The sequence below is a fragment of the Hydractinia symbiolongicarpus genome, chromosome 13 (genome assembly GCF_029227915.1).
Source record: "Hydractinia symbiolongicarpus strain clone_291-10 chromosome 13, HSymV2.1, whole genome shotgun sequence".
Classification (NCBI taxonomy): domain Eukaryota; kingdom Metazoa; phylum Cnidaria; class Hydrozoa; order Anthoathecata; family Hydractiniidae; genus Hydractinia; species Hydractinia symbiolongicarpus.
In genome coordinates, this window is record NC_079887.1 from 8,093,060 (window position 1) to 8,099,126 (window position 6,067).

General features: G+C 32.3%; 1 long non-coding RNA gene across 1 annotated transcript; it reads left to right on the forward strand.

Moving 5' to 3' along the window:
• Positions 1 to 2,632: 2,632 nt before the first annotated feature.
• LOC130624365 (uncharacterized) lies at positions 2,633 to 3,692 on the forward strand. Its single transcript, XR_008981202.1, has 2 exons — positions 2,633 to 2,738; positions 3,467 to 3,692. It is a non-coding gene; the product is annotated as an uncharacterized LOC130624365 (long non-coding RNA).
• Positions 3,693 to 6,067: the final 2,375 nt, after the last annotated feature.

Consider the following 6,067-nt stretch of genomic DNA (forward strand, 5'->3'; position numbering starts at 1 on the left):
GTGTTAAAATTTTTGTTCAAACAGACTTCCAGATAGGTACTCCAAAAATCTCCTACATATTGCCTTTAAAAAGAACTGAGGTATTTTAATGAAGTAAGAAAACATGGCGAAGATGTAATCTAAGCGAAAAGAGACAGTAGCAGATGTATGTTTGGTACCATTTTATAAACTAGTCTAGCAACATTTAAGTCGGTTTTCTCAATCAAAGAAGCGTGCTAAGAAACCTTTAGAATTGATAATATGTGCCAAACATTTTGGATTAAACTCCTTGCTATAGTTGTTATCTTTAATCGTGAAGAAATTCACAGTAAGCCATTTTACCAGTGCACACATCGACGCGTATGTGGCTTGTATGTAGTTCATACATATGAACTTGTGTGTGACTTGTATATTACACGTGTGTAGTGGTATGTTTCTCGTATGTAATCGCATATGACTCGTATGTAACTAATATTTTGTTATATGTGGCTCGTATGTGGCTCCTATGTGGATCGTATGCTAATTTTAATGTAATTCTACACAAGACAGTCGCTATAACCTTTAGTGTATGTCCTGGGTTAGGTAATTTTAGTCTAAAGTGATGCATGATAAATATTTTGCGGGTGTTTTTTATGCTATTTTCGTGCCGTACTTTTATTTAGTTGCGATAAAAATTAATGACAGCAATAAACATTAATTAACACTTAGGACGAGGTTGGTAATGGAAAAATGATTTTGAACAAAATCTTCGTCGGACAGAGTATTCCGTCACCTTTGTCCATTCTTAAAAATGATTCTTTACGGTTGTTATAGTCACTTTTTCCATGGAAAACTATATGCTATAGTTTTTAGTGTATTTTCGCAACCCTTAATAATTTCGTCAATTTACAACATATAACATCATAATTACAACTTTCGTTTTATCAAAGTAAAAAAAAAATTTAACAAAAATTTTGATTATTTGTTCAATTTGTTATATATGCGAAATAAATTTTCTACGTATATTTGCTTATACTATTTTTGTGGCTTACATTTATTTCGTACTAATGAGAGAACTTTTGGCCAGACACTGCGTAAAAATATCCTTCTGTGACAAAAAACACATTACTATGTCAAAAAACATTTCAACGATGAATTGTATGAGATCTTTTGTGCAGTTATTTGTGCGGTGAAAGCTTCTCAAGTCATCATTCATTTTGCTGAGTAGTGTTGTCATAGAAATAACATATTTAGTGGCAGATTCATAAAATTTATCAACATCCTCCTGTAGAGAGTTTTTCACACATGCCAAACTTAAAATGCTCTGTTCAATTTTAATTCCACTTAAACCCAAAAAGTGCTCGAGTTCCGGTACAGATTCTATTTCTACATTCTGTGCAGCATTTTCTTGGAAGTATTTTGAGAACGCTTTTTCAAATTATGACTTATATATTTATGTGTATCAACATTGGAACAAAATCCACTCGAACTCTAGACGAACCCACAACAATTTGTTTTGGCGACAAAATAAAATCTTATATGGTTACAGTACAGTATCCGACTTTTTAGAAAGTACTGAGGATGTCTCTTTAGTTTCTACTGATACTGTCCATTTAAATTAAGGAAGGGGGTCTGCAAAGAAGTACTAGTTATTTTAAGCTACGGTACGGAAGCCATCAAGTGAAGCAATCTCTTAAATAGACAACCACCTATTTTCTGGTGCTGAAAACAACACACGATGGTTTCTACATGACTATGTAGAAATATGGCTAATACACTTTATGGAAAAAGCAGAAAGGATGGCTTCACACTTTATCATCTCTGGTGTTACTCGGTCAGAGATTAAACTCACGACCTTTAACATTAATATAAGCATTCCACAACAAAACTACTAGTCGATAAAAGCCATAACTTGATTTTGAGACACTCAAAAATACATTTTATGGAAAAATGTAATTGGATTCATTTAGTTGTATCATGAACTAAACTTGTAAGTCATGATTTTGGGGCTAAAATTGCGAAAATGAATGACGCAGGAATAGTGCAACGTAAATATATGTATATTAGTTGCGTTGCTCGTGGTAATTTGTTTTAACAGAAAATATCAGAAACATTAAAAGTCTTAGATAATCCATATTCCTTTTAGATTTTAAAAAATGGGTAATGGTGACTTCTCCCTATTCTGAAAACATTTTTCTCCTCCATATTTCTCCCGTTCTAACATTTCTAGTTTATTCAAATCTCGGTCCTCACAAACTTAATTAAGTAAGGAAGCACCATCACGCTTTACTATGTTACAACTAGGAGAATAAATCTTTATCCTCGACTCGGTTTTAATAAGTGTATCATAAGTTTGAAGAAAACTCTATAGAAGGTGATGCTACATTTTTTTCTTGAATGTTTGTTTTTTATATGTACCGTTTATAAATAAAAATAAGCGAGATTAATAAACAATTATAATTAGCTAAAGTTATGATTAGGAACAAGCACTTATTGTGTCGGTGATGACGATGTCCTTGTGTCAACATCCCTTTGACTTCTTGTCATCATTGGACAATGAAGTGTTCCGGTTGTCAAGTCTGAGTAATGGTGACGCAATGTAATGACACTGCTCAAAATATTTGTCTGTTTAGTCATCGATTAAATAATGCCTTGATTTTATTTACATTTTAAAGAGGGAAAACAAAGAAGATTTGTGGTTGTATGTTACCATATTCCTTTTCCACACCATCAACATGGGATGATGGTGATGCATGAATTTATTAAAGGCTTATAACCGGGTATGTCAAGATACAGTCAATGTATACTTTATTTTGTCAGGTGACCAAGAAAATAAGTGGCCGGAATAAGCGGGATAATATCACACATCGTTAGTTAGTTTTGCAGACCCACTCAACCGCCCTTAGTGTGAGATTTTTTGAGTGCAATAATTATATATGCAATGGATTAGAAAATAAGACGATTTACAAAAACGCGAGTTTAATAAGCAAAGTCCACATGCCTTTAACACCTGGAACATATACCAAGAGACAATAATTCAATCCCATTTTCTATATGTTCTAATTTCTAATGCTTTCGGAACGATCAAGTGTGAATGCAATTTGACTGTTGTTAAAGGGAAATCACTTTGTTGCTACAGTAAACTTCGTACCCTCAGGGGTCAGCAAGCGGAGTAAATTATCCCGTATGGTATTTCACGTTTTATCTACCGGATTTGTGTAAAAAAATAGAACCTTTTCCAGGAAATTCAAAAATTTAGAAAGAAAAAAGTATTTAGCTCTGATATGCGTTAAAGCTAGTTTTATAAAATCTGTAAACACAGTTTTTAAAGACAGAATCCGGATTAGGCCATTGATTTTTTGAATAATCCATGTTGGTACAGTAGCAAATTCAAATTAGTAACCCAGGGTATATCTTTTACTGATTTGGAATATAATGAAGTTCTCTAAAATTTTATCTCATGTACTTGAAATGTACAGCCTTCTTATTATCATTACTTTTTTTGCAGCCATGACACTTTCATAGCAGGATACCAAGAAGTGATAAACGTGCAAGATACAAAAAAGTTTACGCAAGATTTCTTATTGTCAAGATCACAAAAGAAAAAATCAAGTGATCATATGTTTCGTCTTGCAACAGTGTCGCAATATCGCCTAGGTGACGGTTGTTCTATTATTATAATGACTAGCTGTAAATACATCTTGTTTTTCTGAAGATATTTTTTAGCGCTTAAAGTGAGCACTTATTTTTGCTATTAACATAGAAATACGCGTATTTCTACAACCCAACAATAACAACAATTTAATGGCGGCAAATTTAAAAGTGGGGCAGGAGCCGTGAGAATATCTTAAATATCAGATGTTTGTGGTGTTTTTGTCTACTTTGCAGCACACATAATAACACAAAATATTTATTTTTCAAACACAAGTTTTTATTTAATAATACCGTAGTAATTGTTTGGGCCTATTTTTGAGTGTATTCTCAAATTATTCTGAGGCCGCGCCAGTAAACTTAAACTTTATAAGCAATAACTTGAGAAAGGTATGCTTCTTACAACTTATCACCGGAAAAAAGCAATTTAAAAAGTGTGAGAAAATCACAGATTCAAAAAAACAAAGTGTATACATTTAGCTAATTAGAACTTTGTCAATAATTAGCAATTTGTTTTTCATTTTAGCTGAGTCTCAATATTCCAGGTTATGTAATTACAATTATTTATTTATTTATAAATTAAGCTTTGATTTTCTTAAACTCCACGTTCTATATGTTCCTAATCGTTTTCTAGTCTACTATGACTTGTTTTTGGCGGTAAAACGTTACGGTGTATTAAGCACGTTAAAATTGCTAGAATCAGTGTATTCACTTTATCGGCGAAGCTCTTTACAAGAACGTCCTTCAAAGTGAAGCTAAAAAGGAAGCTTGAAAGGAATTTGTGGCTTATAACAGACTATTTCATGTTGTTACTAACTGCGTAATCTGTTTGTGTTTCTGATTTTGTTTATAAAGTTTAAAGATCATCCAAGCTTTGATAAAATTATAGTTACTTATTCTTCAATAATGTTTTAAGTGAACGGTAATATTTTACTTATTAAACTCAGTTACATGGAAGATAAAGGATACGTTATTTTTCCTAAACCACCTTCCTTAACCCTTTCTGGAGTAGATTTTTCATCCGTTCACAGTTGTGAAAACAGGATGTGCAAACGGTTACTGTATCATGTTACATATTTTTTGTATAAGAATCTTGATGCATAAGAAACAGTACCGGGACTCACCACTATCTATTGTGACACTAAAATTACCTTGAAGTGAAGAAATATCGTAAGACTGAACCACTCGATAGCTTTCTTACGTAAGTAAATCGCTTATTTAATAAACAGTCAACAACTGTTTAACATGACATCGTATAACGTGCTGGTGTTGGAAGAAGTCACGCTATTGTTATGTTTACACCCCCCCCCCTTCCCGTACTATCTTGTTATCCAATAATATTTGCTGACTCAGCAATAGTACAAACCTAAAAACAGTATTCATGTGTTTTTTTCCGTTGAATGGATTATTGGATTTGAAATGGCTAAATCTCAACCCGTGTTTTTGACTGTCTAAATTATTTTAGACTGTGTTCCAATGTGCATATACGTATTTCACATAAAAAGCATGCATTCTGGAATAACATATCAAAAGTTTCTTTAAGATTACACGCAAGACAAAAAGTCGGCAAAATGTAAATAAATTAAGTATAAGGACACATGAAAAGTTTTAAATCCTATACACCTCAACTGTTCTCTTAATGACACAACTGTTTACTTGTATCTCTAACAATACTATCATTTTTATGGAACTTTTATTTTGTCGCATTGAGCCTTTAACATCTCTAACACACGCACGTATTATTGTGCTCTTCCCCTGGTTCGTCATTTGAATTAGTTGTCTTAAGGAATATTTATTTTCCGAGTGGACAAAGCAAACCGAATATGAAAGGATTTCATCTGTAATGTATAAACAAACATGACTTAGAAACAAAAGAATTCTTCGTTGTCAATTCTCCATGTGCTCCAGCTAAACAGTCATCTCTCGAAATAGTACATTTTACAGCAACTAAACCGGGGGTTTTGCAAAGGTGGTAAAATCTTAAATTATTTTTCTTCTTTTACTAAAAACAGAGAAAAAATTGACGGCTACATCTATTTACTTTTTACATTATCGTGTTTAAGCTTGTATTTTGTTTTTATAGTCTCAACTGAACGATTTTTCACGTGGCAAATATCTAAGGGGCACATACACGGTAAAATATAACACTTCATACGATGTATTTTCACTGCTCGTACACTCGTTTTTGTCACTGCCGATAATTTTATTTATTAAGTTTTCGTTATATCTGGTTATATAACCATATGTATAGAATATATCATAAATGTTAAACATGAAGTATACTCAAAAATTAGAAAACATTTACTACTTTTATACACGATCAACCAAAATGTATTGGAACTTTTATATTTAGTATTTTTCAAGACTTTCTTTCTTCTGTGATATACATTATTTTATCATATCTGTGTATATTCCACTCAGATTTTATTTTAGTCAGTCCCACAAATATTTCGTCGTT